Consider the following 26,166-nt stretch of genomic DNA (forward strand, 5'->3'; position numbering starts at 1 on the left):
GTGTCAAGTTTAGAATGTCTTTTCCTACCATTCTCATCACTGCAGGATGCGCTTCTGTGACACAAATATCCTTCCTGCTAGATTAGACATCTTTGTGCAGATATTCAAGCTGGTTGTTAGTTGAACAAGATTTTATTTTCATATCAGTTCCTTTCCATCAGGAAATACACCCAGTATTTTTGTTTTTCTTTTTCCTCCCACTCCCCCACTTCTCTGCATTGTAAACAATATGCTTTCAGTCAGTTTATCTATTTCAAGAGTACATCTATTTCTTTGACAGTTTGAGAGCTGTATTATCTCTCTCACTGTTGGCAGGTCATCTGCGCATTGGTTTCATGAAAACTCTTTTTAACATTGCAGTAACCCACAACATGAGGAAAACAGAAAATACAGTAACAGCAGATTTATCTTAAGCCTGGGAAAAAAAGTTGTGTTCCTAATAGCACTGAAAATCCTACTTTGGTCTGTCACAGGTATCACTACAAAGCACTTGCCCAAGTCACTATGGCAAAAGTCTTAGCAAACAATCATCTTCATCCTTGTTCAGCCACAAACAAAATAGGTTTTTTACAGTCTAAATTCAAATATGAAGGTAGTGTTGGGAGTATATTTCCAAATGCATAATGTTTCTTTGGAAACCTGGAAATTTGGAGTATCATTAGAACCAGTGGTGCAAGCAGGCTGCCAGGTCTGCAGGTCACCTATGTCAGCCTGCCTGCTTGCCTGCCTGCCACCACTCAGCCAGGCAACCAAGTGGCAGTTCTGCCAGCCCCCAGTCTCCCAGACCCCCAGAGCTGCTCAGCGCCCAAGCACTGGGGCTCTGCAACCTCCTCTTCCAAAAAAGACAAACTGAAATTTTGTTGGTGTCTAGGGCAAACTGAATTTTGCTTTCTGCATTGAAGACCATTCTCTCTGGGAGAATCAAGCTTCTCTCTTAAACTAGATTTAATCTGATGCCACAATATCGGCAACCAAGAGGTTATTCTGGATTTAGGACTGATGTAATGGGAATGTCTGGCCTAGGCAGACTGCTAGGTGAAGCTAGGAATAGATTTAAATTAAGATATGATAAATGTTACAGAGTAGATGCACATAATCCGTCCCCCTTCCTTTACCTATGCATGCACATGCTTACTGCTTTCATCTGCTCAAAGAAGCTGATCTGCGGAAGAGACAGGACTTGGATGGGTTCTCAACATAAATTCTCAAAAAGGGAAAGGCACACCCACCAAAACCATCACATTATGCCATATTTGGTAATTATATACCTGCTACCTTAGAATAAACATTCCCCAAATACTGCCCATAATACAATTTCTCTGTCAAAAAAACATCTAAGCTTCTGCCAAAAATCATTTACAAGGCTATCAGTCAGCTCCTAATGTCTCCCCCAGATCTCTCCCTAACAGGCTTTTATGCCAGGACATGGGACTAAGGCAAAACTTATGGATGTTTTTCAGAGTTTCTTAGCTGGGCAGGTCATAACATGCAATAAGGTCATAAAAGCCATCAGTGGAGGAAAAACGCCTTGAAAGATTTATTATAATCTTGTGTAAAGAAATGTGGTTCCCCAGTTTCCCACATACCTTTAATCTTCCTTAGTGTCATATTATAAATTAAATGAGTGTTAATGTTGACACTGGTATATTTCTTATTTTTACTTTTGGAGTTAATACAGAATGTGGAAAGTGCAAAAAATATTGCTTCAAAGAAAGCATCACCACTATTAGAAGACCCAGAGAGGACTATCTTTTGTGTCTAGATAGAGATGGAACCATATATAGCCTGCTTGACTTCTCCTAAGATTTGATAATATTGATGATTTTTGAAATACCTCTGTTCTACTTCAAATTAAAAAAAAAAAAAAAAGAAAGAAATGGAAATATCCTGAAATGGTTTAGGCCATGTCCTTCAGATTGAAATCATCTGATCCCCTGCCAAAAACCTAAGTCTGAGTATGTTTGCTCTATGCGAAGCCATTGAGAGAGTGGACAAGAAGTGACTAGATACAGCAAAACTGGAGATCTGCAAGTTTTGGAGTTTCAGGAGCACCTTGAAACATTCCACAGAAAGGCAGGAAGGGGAAACACGATTTCTCCTTCTTTAGTCTCCGTACTGGGGCCTTTTCTTCTGGGTAGGCATGATCTAGCATCACACCAGTATAAGGGTCATCTTTTAAAATATGACTTTCTACACATTCAATAAAAATTTTTACAAAATCGTAAAGATGACCACTATGTCACTGAGAACTGCAGGTGGCACCAGGAAGGTTTAAGCAGAATGATGGTACATAGTGACATGAGCAAGCTCTGAGGCTGTGACAAGAGTGGCCAAGCAGGAGCAATACAAAACCCGTGGCAGGATGGCCTTGCAGCTGAGCCACTCATCTCCAGCTCTCAGCTGGGCAAATTACCTCAGCAGTGGTGCCATACCACCTCTCCAAACTGCTTGGGCTATTTCCACTATCTCATACTTCTCTGCTGAGTTGTTGAGAGGCCCCCAGTGCTGCTTTAGTTGAGAAAGCAAGCTGAGAAGACAGGGAAATATCCCGTATACAACCACGGGTCAAATTCTTCCTGAATTGTTTAGAGTCAGCTAACATCAGGGATATATCTATCGCTCTTTCCATCCAAAATGTTTTTCATAATGTTGCTGACAAGCACGTTTAGCTGTTACATAATGAATGGTCTTTTCCATCTTTAAAAAGCAAATTTAAAAAACACAGCAAATTCCTTTCTGGATATATTGTTACATAAGCATGCAATTTGTTTTTCAAAAGGTGAGAGGTAAACTAGGTTACTTCCTACATTTTTTTTTAAGTCATAGGCTTATCAGCATAGCAGTAATCAAAAGAAAGAAATGCAGTTTGTAATATTTTGAAAAGTGCACAGCATGCCAGTGAGGCGGGTATGCACAAGTTTCCCAAAACACAGGCTGCAGTTACCAGAGAAAACAAAACAAACTCCAAATAAAAGCACATCTAGTTAGTAAAATGCATTATTAGTAGGAACAGCACTGGAATAGCTGGCTAACTCCATGTATAATGGAGGCTGTCGCTTGGGAAGTCACAACAGTGCCCACTAGAGCGCTCTTCAGTTTTAAAGTATTATGCCAGGACAGCAGTCAAATGTAGTTTTGTAAGGAATTAGGATGAGCTAATATTAGAATATTAGTTGTTTGCATTGCAGGGTGTGTGTAACCAGACGAATGTAACTAGACGAATGTAGACAGATGCGAGTTATTTTTCCCATGTTCTAAATTGGATAGCTGTGGTCCAGGTCTGGTCTGTCCAGCCAGGTCTGGTCCAAAGGACGTACAGCCATGTTAGCAACAACCCTTCTCCAAATTAATGTAGCCTGCTCCTTTGCACATTTCTTATAAGCTCCTTGCTTAATGCAAGGAGGTAGACGTTTTGAGGTAGATCTTCAATAACCTGGATTGGGAGCATTTACTTGCAAGTATTCCCCTTGCTTGGGATACATGTTTTGGATAGTTCTTGTGCCTTTGACTTAGACAGCCGCCTTTTACATTCACATCTCAGAAGTCCTCAGTATAGTCAGTGCAAACTAGGTCCTTCTGAAATCAAGAACTTCTGTTGCAGTTTTATTTTTGTTTCTTTCCACAAATCTACTCATGATCCAAAATATTGCTCCCTAGCTTGCTGTTCTAACCTATCACTGTTCATGTGAAACAATTTAAATGCATTGCTTTAATGATGAGGCTATCAGAGAAGAGTAGGAACATGGCTATAAACACCTTGCTGGAGAACAGATGTCATAATTTGTAGTGGCACTTTTTTTCTCTCCAAAACTTCCCCATCGTACCAATCTATTTTTCTGTCTTTTCTGGTCAGTACTATTCAAGGCTGATTTTCCAGCTATAATAATAGTTTCATTAGGCTATCATGTCTTTGGTGCCTTTTCAGAGTTAATGTATTATTTTTCAGTTAATTCAAATCCCTTCCTTTTTCCTTTCATCTCCTTATACTAGTAAATGTTTTGGTTCTTACTGACTACACCCAATTTTCTATTCCGAATTGGTAGGCATATTTCTTTCTTAACTGCAGCATTTTCCAACACGTGATATTAGCACTTCTTTTTCTTTAGTGTGCATTCTGCTGTCCCTCGATATTCCTTTATCTCATGCCAAATCATCCTTTACTCAGTCTTCTCCTTCCTGTATTTAATGCCATTGGTGAAGTTTATACAAGCAATCTGCTTGCTTCCACAATTTCTTTCACAACTCTCCTTTTCTGTTCCAGACTCAGTTCAGGATGACTGGCTTCTGGGCAGCATTCTTCACCAACTCCTTAATTTTTTACCATATGCCAGGGGTTTTGCCTGACAGCAGGAATTTCTGGAGGAATTCTGGTTAACTGGAATAAAACAACTGTGGACATACAGAACTGAATGGTAAACTACTCTCTGTGGAAGGAAAAAGATTACAACATTGTGAAATATCCCCATTTAAGGTTAGGTATGAATCTTGACACATTATTTTCTTAGGATACATATATAATTTGGTGGCTTGTTATGTGTCTTTCCTTCCATAATACCGTAGAACGATTCCTCATTTGTACTCCACAAAAAAAAAAAAAAACCCAAACCAAAAAATGCTACAGTGACAGGCAAGACAGTGACAGAGAAAAGTTTTTGTCCACAATCTAAATTCTGCCAAGATGATATGGCACTGGACAATACGGATCTACACGATGTGGCCATTCTTCCTCTTTCTTTGATTAGAAGTAAAATAATTGCATTTCAGCCACTATGATTAGACTTCAATGTCGGCATCACTACATAAACACAGTGGGAACTATTTGATTTTTTTTCTTTCTGTTATTTTGGACTATCTACAGAAGTGAGTGTATGCTTAATTTTTAGCTCCTGTTCTGAATATCCTCACAATACACATGAAAGATGATTTCCCAGTCATTCCACATTCCTAGCGAAATACTCTGTATAACGGATGTCACGGACCCTCTCTGCGGACCAACTAAATCACCCTCTGTCTGCACGATCGTGATTCACTTTTTCTTCTGTTTTCTCAGCGCACAAGTATTCTGGTCCCCACGCTGGGTTCAGAGATCAGGCAGAGCTCACTCCGGCTCGTGTGTAAAAGGAACTGCCTGCAAGGGGAGAGCTCGTGAGTGATTGCAGAGGGGAGTCGCCACTGGGAACATGATCTGCGAAGAAGGGGACTCACTGTGGTGTGGCCAGGGGAATGACAAGCCTTTCTGCCAAGATTGTTATTCCTGATTACTGGAACAAATCTTTGGCATTTTGTCACTGAGGCTAAGTTTGAGTAATATTCGAGCGAATCTATTTTGAATTGGAAACTGGACCCATTCCCAGCCCATCTTTGTAAACCAGAGGTTAAAAAGTTATGCCAAAGGTACGCTTACCCGCCCCAGGAGTGCCAGATACAGGTTAGATAGCACAGGATGTTTTAACCTCATGGTTATATAGCAGGATTTCAAACGCATGTCTGTTTATATTTTTGCCATATAGCACAATCTAATTCCTGTACCCAGAGACAATGAATATGCAGCTTAGATCACTAACAGCAAAATCCATCTTGCAGCTGAAAAGCAATTAGTATTTCAGGATCATTCCAGCCTTTAATTTTGCCAAGATAAACACATTACAGTGGGGAAATCCATATGTTGTTTACACCGTATAGAACACACCGCTTTGGCTGAGCAGGACCACTGGAAAGTTATGATTATCAAGGTAGACCTATTTAAAATGAACAGACTGGTATGATATTTTTTTCTTTTCATCTTTTTGTATCTATCATATCAAGTATCCAGCATCTATGCTCTCAGAGCAAGGCAGTGTGGCATTATTAAAAAAATAGAAGAGAAGTTTTCACTTTTATGTCTATGATTTTATGTAGTAAGAGAAATTCAAATAACACCATTACTGACAATCTTTCCTCTTTTTAAGCATACTTTGTTTAACGGAACTCATTGACATTAAGTTCTCTTTTCTAAAGGAATAGCATTCATATAAGCATAATATCATCACCATAAAAAGTAAATGTAGTCACACATCTTTGTTGTTTCTTTTTTTCTGTTGATGTGTCACACTAAATCAAGTAGACAGAAAACATTGAAGACTTTTCCCTTCCCCCTCACTTAATTGACTTAATACGGCAAAGCATCAATACAGACAGACCATGAGCAAATCCTTGTGAAGTTAAAAGGTGCACAGCTCTGCCACTGGGGCAGAATTACTCTGTGTGTTGGTGCAAGCTGGGAAGTGACGGGCTGAGTAGCACCTCCACGCAAAATGAAATGGGGACTAAGCAAAGCCCTAAGCAGCGTGTGACTTTTCTATAGAAAAGGAAATAAAACATTTTCTGGCTGTGTCACCTCAGTGAGGTCTACGTACTTTTTGTGCAGATGCCAGAAAGTACAATAAGTGTTTACACAGAGGTTTTTTCACAGTCTTACTTCTAACAGTAATTCCCCAATTACAGGGAGTTTCTATATTTTTTAGGTTCCTTCTGCTTAGGGTTAATGAGGTTTTAATACTGATCTCTATGAAGAGGGAAGAAGAATGAACCGAGTATTTTTCCTTCCTTTATTGGGACTCATGAAAGTGACTATGGCAGAGTCTGACAGCTTTGCCAGGGCTCTCAAACTTTCTTCAATGAAATATATTAGTAATTCTGCTTCTTTTTCTGATTCATCCTTATCTTTCACACGCATTTCCATATTCTAATCTCATGTCATTAAAAGATGATAAAGCTTAGCAAACATTTCTTTTTTGGTAAGTACTTCTGACTCAGTGAAAATCTTTCTCTTAGCTAAACATGTAGCTGGACTGGAATGATAATATCTCTGTATTTGACACATTTTTGTTATTAGTTTAAGTACTTCTATCACAACACCAAATAAAGTAAAATTCAATAACTGCAAACCAAATCCTCAGGTCCTTTCTTAATTGTGTCTGACAATAAGTGTCATTAAGTGTGAATTGATAGAAAACCTTTAGGCTTCAAATTTAAATTTAGGAATTTAAAAGTTATCTTTATTTAAATAATAGAGTGTAAGTTATTGCATAAGTTGTTGTTAATGTACAGCACTGTATTTTATCTGTGCTTGCATTTTATCTATGGATGATATGCACGTAACAATGTTGCAAAAGCTCAGGTTCATGTGATTGTACTATTTACTTATTACTGTTGTTACTTAGTGATAAAGATGGTGCAAAGAATCCACTTTTACTGCTTTGCAAATCTGTAAATAATAAAATGTAAATAATGAAATGGAATTTAGTTCTCATTGCTTCTATCTTATAGCGTGCATGCATTTTTTCCTTGTTTTTATTGTCCTAAACCAGTGGCTAATACATTACTTGGTTCAAAGCTGGGAATATCTGAAAACGGTACTTTCTTAATCTTTCTTTAAACAAAAGGGGGAATGGAGACTGAAATATAACTAATCCTTGCTATGCATTTGAGACAGTGACTGTTGAGAGAGAGTTTATGATCTCCAGCGTATAACAGAGCATTAAATGGTGTCTTATATTTTCATTTTTTCTTTTTATCCAAGGTGAATATGAACAAGTATTGCTGTACATACGAGCTATGTCCAGTAAACAAGACAAATCCAGGAACAATACAGCAAAAATGTATAAGCACTTACATGCACACACAGATGTCCCTTTGATCTCCAGAACACTTTGGTAACGTCGTCTGTCCTTCACTGAAATACCCATTTATTGCATCAGTCCCAGGCTACAGTCCAAGAGTTGTGCTAGGACACACCATGAATGATGGATCAGGTATGCAGTTAGAAGCTACCTTAACTTTGTTTCTCCATCTTGAAACTTATTCCACTTCACACATTTGGCCATTGCTCTTACACTTATTGACTCAATACACAAGGGATTGAGCCCTGGCTGTATGAGTTTGAGGAATATTACCCATACAGCTTTTTCAGGTTTGAAGTAAATTTATTGGCATGTCACGTTTCCCTACCTTGGTTATATCTTGAAATAAACCCCCATATGGCATTTTAGTAGAACCCAAGTCTGTATGATGTGGTTTCTTAGGGGGTCCCCTCTACTACAGTACCTCTAAGCTACTGGTCCAAATCCTGAAGTCAAAGCTGCTTTAGCAATATGGCCACTGGCTTACAAAAGAGCTTCTCTTCAGTGGTGGCACATTTGACATATCCATGCAAGGTATGGTGTTTGCCCAGTTTCCAGCATCACAGCACAAACGGTGGATGTAGCATCCTCAGTGGACTGGTGGGGATTTGAACACAGACAGCAGCCTTAAAGGAAGCCATTCATGGGAAAAAAGGAATCAGTGGTTTACACAGTTGGTTTCCCAGCTGTGGACCAGGCCAGCTACTTGCTAGCTTCAACTTAATAATCCTTCTCACACTGTAGAAACACTTCCGCAGCGCACAGGGCTTAGCAGCACCCAGAGAAGCACAGGGTAGCTCAATCACAAAGCTGAGGAAATGCCCTCCGGTGGGAAGGCAGCAGCCAGCTGTGGAGTTGTTTAGACATGCTGCTTCATACCAGTTACCGGAGAGCACTGACATTCAAGATTCCCACTTTGATGTCAGTCCCGAGGAGTTTGGAGGCAAGCCCAAAGGAAAAAGCAGCTGAAAACAACAGAGTATCCAGGCTTAGCTGAATATGGCAGCCAGTGGCTGAACTCTGCTCTCTGCTAACGTTGGTGCGATCTTCTTCTCCTCCTCAAAAAATTATTTTTGCTGAGTTAGTTTGGGTTTTACAACGGCTATGCAAGTGTAAACTTTAAACCTTCATGTATTTTCCTAAAATGACATTAATAGCTGGGAGCAGCTGCATAGACGTTGTTTACTTGCCACTCCTACAATAATGCATACATTCTGCAACTGCTGCTTGAAAGTCCACTTGAAAGTGAGAAGAATATCCAGAGACCTGCACCACAACTAAGTTTACTCAGTCCAAGCACAGGCAATGAGGGGGAAAATACTACTCACCATAGTACCTCAGCTTCTGGGTGCCACAGGGCAAGGCTGGAAGCAACAGCATCCCAAGAGAGGCATCTGGGAGAAGCAGCAGCTCCTGAACCCCAAATACAATGGGAGTTTCAGGCTGCTGTTTTGCAAAAGGAAAAGGTACCATGGATTCTTTGCCATGCTGCCTCTTTCATCCCCACCTAACTTCTAATCACGTTTCACTTCTAAGTTATGAAAGAAAAACATAATCTAGCAGCCTCCTGAGAAGATTGCCTGCATTGGCCTCATGACCCATGCATTGCCATCATTATGCAGTACACCGACATCTTTCAGAACCATAAACCTCATAATACTTCCAGAAACATAAACTAAGCATTTTGGCGGTGTTTATACTTGCTTCTTTAGGGAAAGTGGTTAAGATGATGGGTATTTTTGTGTTTTTTTGCCTTTTGAATTAATTCATTAAAACATAATTTGTGGCAGGGACTTTCAGAAATGTTTTTTTGAAAGTCAGATATATGTATTTGGATTTCAGGTGTCTGCAAAGACTCATTTTTGTAACCTTCTAAAAAGCCCAGAAACTCCCTGAAAACCCCACTGTCTTGGGTTTTTTTGAATAAATCACCAACAGCCTAGGAAAACCACAGACTTACCATGCCCATATTTAAAAACAAAAATCATTAGCCCCAAGCAAGTTTAATTAAACTTACAGAAGAGTTTACAATGCAGAAGAAATAGGTCAGGAAGGAATAATATAAAACAAAATTACTTCTTGAAAATAGTCCAGGAGAAGCAAGGCAAGTCTGAACCCAGTCGTTAATGATATCAGGGAGGAGATGGGATTGCGAAGGGTAACAAAGTCATGGGAAAAACCAGGACATCTATTATCCAAACATAGCTGCAGAGCATTCCTGTTGGTTATTTTGTGAGGAACGTTACTTTTCCACATGCGGTTTGTGGTACAAAGAAGAGGTTAGGCTCTAGTCTGGGCCTTTTTGCACATACTACTACTTAGCCAGTAATTCTCTGAATAATACAAATTATCCATGCACTGTTTAAAAAGGTTGGCTTTCTAGCACTTGAAGCAGAAGTTCCAACATAGCTGCTTTGCAGTATTGAAGACTTGTTCTGTGTAACACAGACGTATGAGTGGCACTGACTTATCAGAGTTAGTGTCTAGAATTTTATATTGGTTATTAGTTTGGATAACATCTGTAGGGTCATTCTATAACCAAGATCCATAAAATCAAGTGGGTTCATCTTCTCCAGTTCTGCCCTGTCTTTTGATGATATTTCAAGAATTTTAGTTACATCAGAACAAACTTTCAGTAGGAAGCAACTTTTCCTTGTCTCAGCCCCCAAAAGCAGGCTGTATCATGTCTTCCCATCACATATAGCAAAACATTATTCTTACAATCAAACTGCTTTTCCTAAGATGTTGGTTCCTGAGTGCAATAGTCTTCAAACAAAAAATGGAGACTTCCGGGGCAATAAAATCACCCCCAAACTCTGCAAAGGGAACTTGTTAAAAAAAAAACATCAAGTGACTTTAGAAAAAACCTGCTCAACCTTTGAGGAGGGTCATTCAATCATGCAGGACATATTGCTAAATGCTTTCGTCAATTCTTTGAACTCATGTGTCAATTATTTCACTTTCTCTTGGGTTCTGCGGTACTGAATGTTTTCCACTCAAGTAATGCGGTAAACCTTTTCCCTCTGCAGCTAAACCTCCCTAGTTCAGGGGTGTTGAAAACTAATCTCTGTTCTTCAGTATGTGCATGAGTTCTGCTTTTGGCTTCCTGATGTTTCCATCCCTGCTGGGTACTGTGAAACCTTTTCTGCTACTTCTAGCTCCTTCCCTGTAAGTTTGGATATGGCTTTCTGCTGTTATTATTAAACCACTAATGACATAGCTGTCAAGTTATGAATAGGTATCTTGATTTCTTTTTACTCTTTGAACCTGTCCCACACTGTCCCATTTGCCTTCCTGAGTTGTTTAAGCATGATATGGAGGTTATTTACAAAACAGGCCCACTCATAATTGCATGCACAGATTCAGAGCTCTGCTGCACATCTGGCTCTGTGTCAGCCTGAATCCAAAGTCAGAGCAGATGCTGGAAACAAGCCCTCGTGGCCATCACAGACCTGCCAAAGACAGGCACAGCTTTCCTGTGGCGCTTCACCAGCGTGAGCAGACAGCTGCAGGAATTCAAACATTTGAAGCAAAGCCCTCTAAACAGCACAAAGGCATCTCCACCTCCTCCACAGAGATAAATGAGAAATTGCGAGGAGAAATGTGCAATCCCAAGGTAGGACAGCATTTAAGGAGAATGAATTGCAGGCAGATGGCTGCAGTGCAGGTAGTGTGAGGGCAATCAGTAAACACCAAATAATCCAACTTATTCCCAGAAGAATGAAGACCAAAAAAGGGCTTATAGATAGCAGCTTGGGGCAGCCAGACTGAACTGAAACATGTCTGTCAGCTCTTGGGACAGTGGAGAGTTTTCTCACATTGGAACAGCTGACCTAAAGGGTTCAGACTCTTCCCACTACCTTAGGTAAAACAGAAATAACACTGCTAATATTTTTGTTTCCTGTGTGTTTCATAATTATAGTTGTCACCAAATGAACCTTTTAATAGCAGGAGGATGGGCAGTTTTATGAAATCCAAGCAACGATTTAGGCTCATAACTTGAGTCAGACTATTGTGCTAGCCCAATACTCCCAAGAAAGCAGGTCTGTCTGGCTGTCTCAGACAGGGGACTTTCATGGCTGAAACCAGTACCACCTCATACTTCAGCATCTCTTCTGATGGCTGGTGTCTCTCCAGGAAAATGCCAGTTATTTCAGTTCTGCACTATTCTCACACAGGAGGGTATGCCTATCATGACCTGCCATGCTGCAGCCCTGACAGACATATTAGGGAGAAGTCCTGTCATACTATGGATTTGAATCTCCTCTCCATGATTCAGGAACAAGCATGAAACAGCAGGAAAACCTTCCCTGCCACTGCCCTATAGCTTGGCCTCTGTGGAGACTTTGGGGCTTCCAGACCCACTTCAAATCAAAAAAAATAGGGACTGTGCCTCCTTTCTTTCACCACCATTGCTGTTATTGCTGCCAGGGAGAATAAGTATCTATTACCTTTACAGAGAATCACAGAATGGTTGAGGCTGGAAGGGACGCCTAGAGGTCATCTTGTCCAAGCCCCCTGCTCAAGCAGGGCCACCCAGAGCAGGTTGCCCAGGACCATGTCCAGATGGCTTTTAAATATTGCCTCTTGTCCTGTCACTGGGCACAACAGGAAAGAGCCTGGCTTTGTTGCCTTTGCACCCTCCCTTCAGGTATTTATACACGTTGATAAGATCTCCTTTGAGTGCAAAGGCTGCATGCAGATAGTTGCTTCCTCTACCAAAACCTCACCACGTATTGAGAACAGTCTGCCCTAATGGCAGACAGTTTTTTCTCCTCATTTGTTTTCCTCTCATCTTCACTCACAGGAATTTTGAGGGAGTACATATACCACCTTTGTTTACTTATCCCTCTAGCCTCCTTTAATAACTTATTAATAAGAAGACCATTCTATCAGTCCTGCTTTCTTCAGTGAATAAACTGGCCATGACATCATCTTGTAGGCATTGAGCATAGAACAAAAATTTCTTAGTGTTTTTTATCCTTAGCTGCCACCTGAAACACCTCTGGCCTGCAGCAACCTCTCTCCAGGGTTACGAGGGGCTGCCCAGCCGGGGTATGACTCTACAGGTTCTTGTTTCCTTGTTCTTCAAAGTCACGTTCTCTTCCAGAGCCCCTAAGGACTGCTCCCCCTCTCAGTCCAGGAAAGAGTAACTGCAAGGAAAACCATTCAAGAAATTCCTGGAGTAGCAAAGAAATTAGTTGATGTACTCTGTGATGGCAACAAGTAACAAGCCTTTACATGGGCCAGAGACATGATTTTAGAGGTATCTATCTAAGAAGCTGTAATTCTACCAGAACTAAACCCAGAGGAATATGGATGTCCACATATTAGACAGACATTTAGAAAAAGAATATACCAGGTATCAACTACTTAAGCTGTGGGAACTGCGTATGTGACACATGCATTGTAATACCAGTACAGACAGCTTTCTAAGTGTCTCAATACAGCAACTTTGCTTCTGAGTGAGATTGGTATTTGTATTCTTAAGAGGGCAGGATAATTGAGACAAACCTCTACAAAATGATAGGATATCTTAAGTGCCACTAGAGATTTTTACCTTCAGCTAACTGAATCACACATCCAGGATCTGTTTCCACTCTTTCAAGACTTGCCACAGTCTGCATATCGAGGGTGATGGTGGCAGCATTTGCTGAGTCCAAGGCAATGCAAGTCTTGAAATTAATGGAGAAGAGGATATGGACTTTAATGATAGAGGTCCTGGGATGCAATACTAACACCTCCATTCATCTTCCGAGTTACCACGTTGAGTATAATCACTCCTGTTAACTCTGCTTGTCTGGGAATAAATCAGCTTTCTAACTTTTCTGCAACTGGTGAGTGCTCACTTAGTTTTGTATCAGGTTTGAGTAGTCTGGTTTATTTATTTATGTATTTTCCTTAGGCTCTTCCCAGAATGCACACTGCTTCTGGCAGTGCTGAAAGACTGATGAAAGAAGAGATGAGGTGTTACTGCCAGCCACGGTAAGCGCCTCGATGACTAAAACCTAAGACTTCTGGCAAAGTGAATTTTGGCAATGTTTTGATGATCGTTCTCACTTCCCAACAAGTATTTATATCTGATGCTGCACAGAACTGAATTAAAACAACAAATAACATATTTCTTGTTCAGTATTGCTCCCTTTCATCACTTTCATGTGTGTATTTTTTTTACAATTACTAAACAAACATCCTAGTAACTAAAATATTTCCTAGAGTTTGCATAGGAAAGAATATGTTCCTACTGTATCCTTGTCTTTCAAATAGTTACACACAAACGTTGCTATCTGACTAAGAAAATCATGTATATAAGAAACAGCTAGCAACAGAAAAGCAGCTTTGTTAGATGTTCTTAAACTATGCCCTAAAAAATCCTTTCATTTAGAATGGGCTATTTGTAGTAACTGAGGAAATGAGTTTTTTAATTTCTTCCTTTGGACCCTGCTTCTCTATGTTACATCATAATGATCAACGTACATAAACACATCTACTGACTTCAGGATGGCTTCCCTTGAGTTTAAGGGTTCACCAGTTCTAGGTATATGGAAAATGGTGTTTTGGGTGGAGTGAACTCTTGGAAAGACAAGCATACATGAACACAATTTTATAGTTACATATATAATCTACAACATAAAGGTACCTTAAGCCTGATTTAGCGTTGCACATAGTACATGTAATTGTATAGATTATTCTTGTATGATATACAACAAACATAGAAAAAAGAGACCAGAAGAGAACACTGTCTAAATCTGATCTCTTGCACAGTACGCATCTTAAATTTAATCCAATTTTTAACGCTTTTTGTTTTTCCCCCATAAAAAGGACATCTAATCTTGATTGCCAAAGATCTGCCAACACCATTAGCAAGTTCTTCCAATGATTACTTAACCTTTCAGTCAAAAATACATTTTTTTTTCCCCTCTGTAAATGTCAAGATACAATTTACAGCCCTTGGATTTTGTGTCTAATAGATTGAAGAGCCCTCTTTTACCAAATTTATGTTCCAGAATCAAATACTTATAAATATACACTAATCAATTATTCATCACTCAACCTTTATCTCTTAAAGGATAAAGAGTAGAACTTCCTGACCATTTCAGTAGGAAACCTGCTTTCCAATTCCATCGTTATTATGATGGTTTTTCTCTGTTGATTGATAGCCTTCTTAGACTGATGATAAAACTGGACACAACATTCAAAATCTGTGTTACTACTGCCAAATACAGAATGAATATATATGACATTTGAGATTCCTGTTCACACATTTCAGGATCATATTCTTCCATCTGATCACAGCTTTTCATTGGGAGTCACATTCAGCTGAATAGTCATTAGAACACTCAAGTTCCATGTGTCACAGCTTTCCAAAATCAGACTCTTTGTCTTTTATGTATGGTCTACATCCCTTCTACTGAATTCTACAATTTGAAATCTAAGATATATAGGACTAGAAAACTAGCCCTATTCAAACTAGATTAGTTATCTTGTACAGATAACTCTTAATTGGTATTAATTTCGTGTTTTACTCTAGTTCAGTACTCTGGATCATAAAACGGTAATAATTATTCCATGGATAAGTATATTGTTGTGGGTCCTTCCACATACACATCAACCCACTGATTTCCAATCACTCAAACACCATTTGGAGTCTATATTGAATATTGAGTTCGTCCCGAACACCAGAACAGTCAGAAGCAGATTATGGTAAAACATGAATAAAAGCAAGTTAACTTAAAGAGATGAAAAACTTTTAAATGCCACTTCAGAACTAATTTTAGATGAGTAAGTGCAGAATTTTATCAAGCTAGCATTAATTATCAAAGTATCTGTACAAAAAATACCATAGAAATGAATAAAGTTTCTCCTGTCTTCATTTGGTAAATTGTCATACTTTATACTCAAACAAGTGACGCTTATGAATTCATTTGGATTCTTACAGAAAAAGTGATTTACTAAATAGAATTATTCTTGTGCACAACTGTGTAAATAGCTTTTAATAGTGCAAGTCAGATGAAGCGTTTTACAGGACCAGAAAGAAAACAACAGCGAAGTCAAACTTAAGTTTGTTCTCGTATGAAGTTCTTTCTGCCATGCTTCTGCCTCCTATCTAACTGTTCTAGAACCAGGCTCCATAAAATCATCTTGGCTAGAACCCAGCAAAAAAGTGAAGATGCTGATTCAGTAACTAAGTCTTATTTGCAAGCAGAGTACCTAGGCAGATGCTACTGAAAGTGTAAGTTTGAAGAAGAAATCATGGGAATATTCATGTTGAGATAAAAAGATGTCTCAATACTGATCAGATATCAAATAACTGCTGTATGTTAATTAAAAAATGAGTAACATTGTAATGGCATAGCTATGATGTTATTTCGATAATCTCCTTTCTAGCTTTTTTCCCCCCTCTTTTCTTTTATCTGCCTGATTTTTCTCTTTACCTAGTTCTACCCGTGCCTCAATACCCAGTCTTGGCTACCTAGCACATAAATGAAATGTTTACCGCTGGTGTTTACAATGCTTCTAGCTGTCTGGAATAACAACAATGTTAATTATAAGTCATGAATCAGAGATCAGATGTTAGTCAGCAAATTCTCCTGCTATTTGCAGAGGAATATTGGTCTAAAGTCTAACTTGCTCATTTCCTGCCTGGTGGTAATGAAGCATCTGAACCTTGGATGAACCTTAGGCTCAGCTCCAAAGGGCCCTTTGTAGAAGAACCATCTTTTCCTGTACATTAGAAATTCACAGACTGGAATATATTAAAAATAAATCTTTTGGAACCAAGTATTCTCAAATCGTATTGAAAACATGTAATTTTCTCTGAAGTATTTCAGTGACAGGCACAATAAATACAACTTAAATACCGTTTATAAAGTATATCTGTTCCGTAAAAACAGTTTTTTTGTTTACTTGTTGGGAATTGACAGAAATCATGCTTCTAAACCACAGTGTGAGGAGTCAATGTCATCTTTCTTTTTCTTACAGAACATAAGGCTCACAAAAAACAGTTTGGTTTGTTTGGGTTGGGTAATGCAAACATACATGCTATGAATACAGCAACCCATAATCCAAGAAATATCAGAACCTTTGCACTTCTATTACAAAAGTCATAACTACATTATGGCAAGATGGCTCAATAAAGTACAAAAGCAAATAATAGTCTATGACTTTCATGCAATACTACATCTCTTCTGTGATATTATTTCAAAACATATTACCTCATAAGAAAGAGAAGCTGCTGCAAACGTGTTCAACAAGATACCCTTAAAATATTACTGGTAAGGCTTTTTACTAGGATTATATTGAAGGAAATATTCTTTTACATGTGTCTGAGACTTAGACATTTAACTATACTTACTTTGAAATAAAAAGTAAAAATCTAAAAATACTCTGCAAATAAAGACATTTCGGTTTAGAAATTTCAGGTTGCCATAGAAAAGATATCTTGAGGATTTTTGAAATTCTGCGTTATAGTACAAATTTAAAAAAAACAAACAAACAAACAAAACAAAACTGTCAAGACTATCACAGAAAAACCCCAAAATATATTATTCTGAAAACAAGTAAATTTTTTCTTCTCCCAACACAGGCTTCACTCCATTTTGGCAAATATCTTTATTTCAGATGAAATGTATGATGACATACCATATAGCTAACAAACTTCTCTGATCCACATATTGGAGGAATTTTCTGCTTTCTTCTGCAGCTTCTCCTTTATTTCTATATACCTAACTGCAGATGATGCGTAGTTATCCTTAGCTAGATATATTTATATCTAGGATTTGAAGAAACAACACTGTCATTACTTATAGTTCGTTAACGCTGCTGATTGGCACAGAAGACAAGAGACTATCATCTTCCTTACAACCATCTACAGTAAGACAGGACAGTTGTAGTGGTGACTGTAATGCTACACTTCAAAGATTAATTTCAACTCAGGTGTTACCTAAATTATTCAATATTTTGATGAGAGAATATAGAGAAACAAGTAATTAGGCAGCAAACGCTATGATGTTTTAAAGTTCAAAGGAGGAGATGAAAATAACTTAGCTTTCTGGATAACTGAACATAAGCAGAGCAAAGCAAAATGGTATGCTAGGTGGGCAGACAATGTCGTTGAACTGGTAGGGAAGTCTTAAGTGAGAGTGCAGCAGAGCTGAGTTGCTCTGGCACATAAGGGTAAGAAGCCGCATGCTCTGACAGATCACACAGCAGCTTAGAAACCAGTCACTGGTCTCACCTTTGCTATTTTAGGTAAATTTTGGTTTTGTTTGCATTTCTTTCTCAAACTGGTGTCCTCAAAAGTATTTGTTTAAAGGGAAATTAGCCAGCTAGGGAGATTTGGAGATATGAGATTGACACATTAAGTTTAGTGCACCAGTAATGGCTATCATGAATCAAAAATATCAAACTAGTAATAAAATAGCCTTAATGTAGGCAAATCACCAAGATAGTTGGCTATTTTGGATAGAAATAGAGAAAAAAGCTTATAAAGTAATTGATGGTTGTCTTACACATCTTTTTATCAAATTTATGCCTGATGCTTCATTATAGAAAAACATGGCAGGGAAATTCAGGCACTATAACTGTAAAGTATTTAGCAGTTATAAAAAGCTTAATAAAGCCTCTCTTTGTATATAAAATGAATAAACATAGGAAACAGCCAAATATTTTATCCCTGGCTGTCACTTTGTGCAGTACTATTGCTCCAGATGTCTCTTGCCAGTTTGATATGACAACAAACCCTTTCCTTTTCTAGGGAAACAAAAGAACAAAGATATATGTTTGTTACATTTGTATGCCTTGTATGAGGCGAGAGGGTAGTGACCACAGCACTTCTTTGCTTAGGCTGTTCTCTGGATGCTTTAAAACACTATTTTAAAATTGTATTTATCCTTTATTCTTCTCTAGAAAAACAAACAAACAAACAAACAAACAAACAAAACCCCCCATCCTTATCTCCATCCAATGTAATACAGCACAGTAAAAAAACAATCTAGTAGTCTTCAAATTTGTACATGTGGAAATCCAAGGCATATTTACCACAAACCATGAGAAGGGGTCAATTAAAGAAGCAGTAGGATGAGAATGCCATAGCTCCAGACAACTGCGTGAAACAAAGTATGGACCATCTTTGGACCTTAAAACCATCTATGAACCAAGTTTTCACATCTTTAACTGTATTCTGTAACACTGAGAGGAGTGGCTGCTACACCAGAGGGTCGTGCTGCCATCCAGAGGGTCCTGGATGGAGAAATGGGCTGATGGAAGCCTCACCAAGTTCAACAAGAGGAAGTGCAAAGTCCTGCACCAGTACTCCAGGCACAGATAGAAAATAGGAGCTAATGTTCTGGAAAGCAACTTTGCAGAAAAATACCTGGGAGTCCAGGTGGACGCCAAGGTGAATACGAGCCAGCACTCTGACCTCAAGGCTAATGATATCCTGGGCTGCATTAGGAAGGGTGTTGCCAAGAGGCTGAGGAAGGCAATACTTTCCCTCTCCTCAGCACTGGTGAGGCCATTGAAGTACCGTGTCCGGTTTTGAGCCCCCCAGCACAACAGAGAAATGGAGATACTAGAGAGAGTCAGGAGAACAGAGGTTCATCCTGAACATGAGGAAACACTTTTTAGTGTGAGGGTGACGTAGCCCTGGCACAGGTTGCCCAGAGAGGTGATGGAGCTGTCTGGATGTGCTCCTGGGCAACCAGCTCTTGTTGACCTGCTTGAGCAGGGGTGGTAGCCAAGGTAACCTGCAGGGGTCCCTTCCAACATCCACAATTCTGTGATCACCAGGTAACAAGGTACAAGTCCTTCTTCTCTGACAGCCCTTAGAGGAGATGAGTCAGGGTGTACTGTTGGCGCTGAAGAGGTTACCAGGATTCCCCCACCTGCATTTCTCTGCTGCCCGTTGCTGGGCCTTTGTGCACAGGGGCACCAGCCTCTCATCACAGGACCTGACAAGCCTGAGGCCTTCCCCCTCCGCAAGGCCACACAAAGATGGCCAATATCCTGTGAAGCAGCGTCTCTCTCCCTTTGGGCTGTTTGCCACCATCACCGGGTGACGGTCGTGGGGGCAGCCCGAGAGACCCTTGTGGTGTCACCGTGGAGCAGCTGTGACTGCCGTGACCTCACTGCTCTTTAGCAGCTGCGGGCTCTGCAGGCTCTGTCCCGGCGTGTTCTGCTCAGGGCTCCTGCAGGCACACATGCATGGCATGCAGACTTGAGCAGGACTGTGGGCTTGGATTTGAGACTTGGCTTTGGGGAGAGCAGCCCACTGAGCACTGAGCTAAGGCTGCTCCTTCTGTTGCTCCTCTCATCACTGCCTGGCTGTGGGATCCTGCACAGCATTTGTCCTGGAGCCGCAGGCCTCGCTGAAGACTCCTGGTGAGTTCCTCTGTCTTCTCTGACCCTCTCTTCCTTCAGGTACCCTCTGCTAGCTCAAGCTGTGCTGGCTGTCTGGGAGTTAATGTTGAGGTCTGGGGGTCTGGGACTGGTGTGTAGCATGCCTTGTGGGGACCCACGTGGGGGTGTGGTGTGGAGGGCAGGTGTGGAGGGCAGCCCATGGGTCTGGCTCTCCCACAGGGCTGCTGCTGCTGCTGCTTTTCAGCCCTCAGAGAAACCCTTTGGGAGACCCTCTCCCACTGCTTGCTTGGGTTTTCTTTGCTTTTCTCTTCCTAGCGCAAGGAAAGCTAAGGCACATTGCATGTCTTTCTCTGCAGGATCGGCTGCAGAGGAAGCTCTGGAGGAGACTGGGTCTGCCATGATGGCCAGTGGGAGCCAGCTGCAGTAGGCAGGGCAGTCGGAGGCATCAGAAGATGACCACCCATGCTCCCATCTGCCTGGGAGAAGTCAACAACTCAACCTGTGTGGCCCTGTGCTTCCATCACTTCTGCTTTGGCTGCATCCAGCGGTGGGCCACAACAAGAGCTGTGTGCCCACTCTTTAGGAGGCCTTTCAATCTCGTCCTTTGGGTGCTGCCAGCAGATGATGAGGAGGAAGAGGACGGAGTTGGCTCTCTTGCCTGCTGCCAGAGGAATGTGGCCAGGGAGAGGTGCCAGAGCAGATCCCCGCAGCGGCACTACGTCCTGGCCAGATATGCTTTGAACAACGGGATCCCAGCTGGGAGGAGGAGGCCTGTGGGGAGTAACCAAGCGTTAAGGGGTGACAGAGCTCCAGTGCCCCCAAACACCACCTCCCACCAGGCTCCTGTACTCAGTGCTTCTTGGGCACGAATCCCACCCAGTGCAGGGGAGTGTGTGGTCAGCCCTGGGGATGGAATCTAGCTCCACATCGGCGTGCTGGTGCTGCCACCCCTGCACGTGCAGCTCTCCTTTAGGAGAGCCCAATAAACATCCCGTTGCTTTTCATGGGGTGTGTTTTCAAAACCAAAGAACAATACATTGCAGGGAATACTTTCCAACATTGTCTCAGAAATGTAGGAAATCCAGAGGGGAAAATTTCCTGGAGCACACGGTGGTTTTATTTAACATAAATGCTGTAACAGAGCACACCTCTCTTATATTCTCCCAGCCTCCCCCTTCCAAGCACCAGGGTAGGGGTGTCCAAGGCGTGGTTGAGGCTCATTCTCCTGAGGATGAACAAGCCCATGCACCAGTACATGCTGGGGATGTCACAGGGTGTGACAAACCTGAGATTAAATCCCTCGGCAAGGCCACACAAAGATGGCAAATGAAAAAACAAGCATTAAAACTGAGGAGTCTCAACTAGGGCCCTAACCATTCAGCCCAACTGTCTCAGCCACCTGAGCTCTGCAAGTGAGAGTGAGCTTTTGCACACACATCCTAATTCTTAGGTTCACCTGCCTGCTATACATCCTCATCACCTCGTCCAGGCCCTGGTGTCACCTACTGGGATTTTTCCAAAGACATCATAGACAGTACGTAGCAGATCAGGAAATTAGGTCCATAATTTCTTATCACACTTCTTACCAGCTGTAACTTATCTAGAAGCATACTAGTCGGTGCTCTAAAAGAGGCTCAAGTCATCCCTTTCACTCACATATAAGAACCCCTCTTGAAGTATCTATTTCATGGAATTGACTTTACTCAAACTAGGAGAGAGGTATCAAACCACCTATCTTACTGGTTTAAGGATTATTCTGTACAGGAAATTCAACAACAGGCTGCATAGAGTATATTCCCTTCACGGCTGTCTTTTAACTATTTCTGGATGAACATGGTCACTGAATGAGACAAGTGCACCCATCTAATACTATGGTTCTTTTACTATTTTTTTCTTCTTTAAACATGGGATTCTATGTTCAGAAAGTGAATGAGCTGGGAAATGCCTTAACTTTTGCTGTTGGATAAAAACAACGCAGGTTCTGTCCTTGGGCTTGCATAAGTATGTATATATACACACACATATATATACACATGTAGACACATATACATTTCTTACAAAAAATGTTAAGATAATGAAACTGATTATAAGAACATCACCCACAGCAGAGGGTGCTTACATTTAAAAATATCTATCATGACACATGGAGGAAACAATGCAATGTACTATGTTTAAGTTGTCATCCAAATAGAAGTATTCCTGACTAGTGTGTTAGTCTGCCTTCTCCCTCTGCTATGAAAGGGTGTGATTGAGGTAATGAGTTTTTGCTGAACTGTTCACTTAAAAGTGAAAAAGCTTTATCCAAATTTCAAAGAGACTCTGGAGAGGAGTTCCCACTGATGTCAGCAAAGGATAAATCTAGCTGTAAACTTGGCAACTACTTTCACATGATACGCTGCAAATGCTTCAAAGCTTCCTTTTCCCCTCATCTTCCATGAGAGAAATCAAATTGAAATAGTGAACTGTCAGGGAGAAATATATTAGGCCAGGTTCATATGTCCTGCAATTCCAGAATTTATGACTGCACTACATTCAGGATGAGTTTGACTATTAGGAGATTTGATGAAATGCTGACTGTTAATGAACCAGTAAGAAAATTCATATTCTTTACATTAGGTTGACGATCTTTATTTTTATGCAACATAAGTGCAACTGTGCTATCACAGCCTTGATCTCTGCTTGAGAATTTCCAGTATTTTACAGCTCAGAACATATAAATCAGCTTCACTCTAGATTAGCTGTTCTGCCTAATACCAACAGTATGTTTATTTACCCACAGCTTTTTAACCTTGACATGACAGATATATTTTAAAAAAAGAACATACAAGAAACCTCACTGTTCACTTGAGAACTTAGAGAAAATAGCAATCAGTAGAAAGATGACCTGAGGTAATGACATTGGGTTGCAAATGTCTTTCTGGAATCAGATAAAATAAGAATTTGAGCCATTTATCAGAGTTGTGATTGCATTGACAGCCCAAAACGCAGGAATCTCCCATAGGAGTTCCTTGGGTTACTTCTACCTCCTCTCCCACACTCTGCCCATGCCTCACGCAAAGCAGCAAGTCTTTAGGAAGCACCATGCTCTTCCTAGGATTATTACATTCTACACAGAGGATGGCTATTTCCCCAAACTTCTGCTTTAAGATTAAGTAACATCCTGAGGATAACTACACCCCAGAGAAGAGTTTACAGTTTTTACACTCAAAACAGTTCCACTAGAAAAAACAGTGGCTACTCAATAACTTCCTTCCGAGAGCCACTGCACTTTTCATGGTTAGACACCTAAGGAGGCCATGTGTTTACAGAGACCTCCAGAATTCCCAAAACAACCATACAACATGTACTAGCAGCTAAAGACGTTTTCACAGATTCACAGGTCATACTTTGAGATCACTAATCAGCATTCTTCATATTAAAAGGAGTCCAGAAAAGATACAGACTCCCAGTTATATCCCATCTGTAGTTTCATGGCCTCCCTGTTGACTCCTAACTCTGGGCAATAAGGCTGTGTTCCCTCCAAAGGCCTTTGGGTGAATGCTCCAACCAACAGATGGGAATGTGAAAAGAAGGAACTGCTGGCAGTGGAGTATTGCTGGAGATGCCACCCAGCTATCATGCCAAGGTTACTCATTGGGTTGTGATGTATCCAACAGGGAGGTAAAGGGCAGAATATCTTCCTTATGAAATACAGGGAGATTAGGTATGAGTTAGGTGCTTGACTGTACAGCACTGTCAAGATTTGAACCATTCTGGACTGTCCAGAAGCAGACCACTAAGTCCTTAGAAAACTTTCAACAGAAAAAATATAAGCACCTCAGGTCTCCAGATGCTTCCTGGACTAGATTCAAGTTGCGAGTAGTTCGGAAGATCTGGAATTTGGGCTTCAGTGCCCCCAGATCTCATGTATTAAGTGTCCAAGGTTTTTAGTCATATTAAATGGTTTTAGCATTAAGTGTGTCTGGCTATCTGGTCTCACTGATGAATGCAAGCTGACCTTGAAAGAGATACTTACTGGAATTTTTTCTTTTTTTGCATGATTGAAAACTTGGAATGCAGCTCTTTACAGTACAGTACACTTGCAGCAAGTTTAGACAGTCTAAAGCTTCTACAGCTGAACTCATGATTTCCCAAAACAACAAAAAGAGCAAGAACAACATTAAGGAAGGTATTAGCCTTATTTTGACAAAACTGTTTGTTGTAAAAGACAACCTGCTGGCTATTTACTTTTAGCTGAAGAGCCTTGGTTTGGGTTTACATTATGTATCATGTGATATCTTTATTTCTTTTCTGAGCGCTTGTTCCTCTAAGGAACGCTAAGGAAATCACTTCCCACTTTGTCTGGGAAGCAGTTTATTATCGTTAGTTATTATATACTTGAATATTAATAGTGAAGTTAAAAAAATAAAATCCAAAATTACATTAACATAGTACACAAAGGTCCTGTCATTCTATTAACAAGCAAAGGACAAAGAAGTCAAGAATATTAAAAAATAACACAAATATTTGAGTTACCTTGGACATACAAAAAAGTTTTCACATCCTTCAACTAAATTGCAGCTGACCTGGAAGGGTGTACTCAAAGTTTTCTAAATCCATATATTATGCTCACACCTAAATAAACTGTTGGTTTTGTTGTTATTTTGTTTGGTCAGGCATGCTAATGTTGCATTGCAGTTATGATATCCTGCTTGTCTTAGCAAATTTAACAATGACATAACTTCCGAAAGCCATACACTATCTAAAAGTAAAAACTTGCATTCTTGGTTTGTACAACATTTGTTGATTTACCCTTGCTACAGAAATCTGCGAGGTAGTCTTCCCAGGTCCCATAAAAAAAAATAAAACTTTGTACTTAGAACTTGTTTCACAAAATTCAGTGGTAGAAACTTTCTCAACTTTTACAAGAACAAAGCTAGACCCAATATGAGGCCTGAAAGTGATGTGCATTTAAAAAAAAAAACAAACGAAGGAAAAAGAAACAGCCTCTCCCACTGACTTTAGATTACATTTTCTCAGTTTACAGATAATTCTGTAACCTCTACTTTCTTATGAGTCAGTGAAGCAGAGTTATTCTGGCTTTGGAATCATTGTTATCTTGACACAATAAAATACACTTATATAGAACTGAGTTTATTTTGATTACCTTTAAAAATAAAGAAAAAAAATTTGATATTGCCTATATTCACCATGATAGAAAAAGCAGCAGTGAGATAAACCAAAAAAACCCAAAACCATGATAGTCTGGGAAACTTTCTAATGGCAAGGAGAATTAAGCTTTGGAACAGATTGTGTGGGAGCTTATGGAGTCTGTCTTTGGAGGCCTTTAAGGACATCTCTCAATAATAATTTCAGTACAGTTGATCCTGCCTTGTGGCAGAGGGATAATTAAATGAAGTCCTGAGGTCCTCTCTAGCCCTATTTCCTGTGATTAGCAGTTTTCCCCTACAAATTCCCATTTTAAGGACCATGTCATACAATGACATTATCCAGTGAATAATTTTTGTAGCACACCCTTTCATACAGATTTTGCAAAAGGGTCTTTGTAAATAATGCAGTTTATAATACCTGAGCAATAGAAGCTAAATTCACTCTTATGTGGGTATTTTTCTCTTTCAAACAGGGAAATATAAGAATTCTGAAAGCTATTAACAAGGAGTTCATAACAGAAAAAAGATGTTGGTTTTTTTGACATAATTTGCTCTCAACTCTCCCATAAGCATAAATTTACTTCTATAAGACAGGGCGCTTAATAATTTGGGTTTGAATTGCAATAAAACCATTTTTAATAAAACTAAAGACTATCCTTGAGGCCTAACAAGATTTTTTCTTTAGGTATTATAATTTAATCTGTTACTTATCAGACTCATCGTCTTACTAAACCTCGATTTTGAGGAAAACTGTCACTTCAGATTGCATGTAACAGGCCAGCTTTCTTCTTTCCCCCTTTAACCATAACCTTATTTTGGTTCCTTGAAAGCATTACAGCACAAGGACAGTAGAAATTGATTCATGTCAATATCATTACAGTAGTTTCATAATTCAAGTAGAATGGGACCAATAGCTATCAAAATCACTTTCCCAGACAATATGCTAAGAAACAATGCAAATTTATCAAACACCATAAAAACTACTTGTTTTCACT

Source organism: Calonectris borealis, chromosome Z (assembly GCF_964195595.1).
Source record: "Calonectris borealis chromosome Z, bCalBor7.hap1.2, whole genome shotgun sequence".
In the NCBI taxonomy this organism is placed as follows: domain Eukaryota; kingdom Metazoa; phylum Chordata; class Aves; order Procellariiformes; family Procellariidae; genus Calonectris; species Calonectris borealis.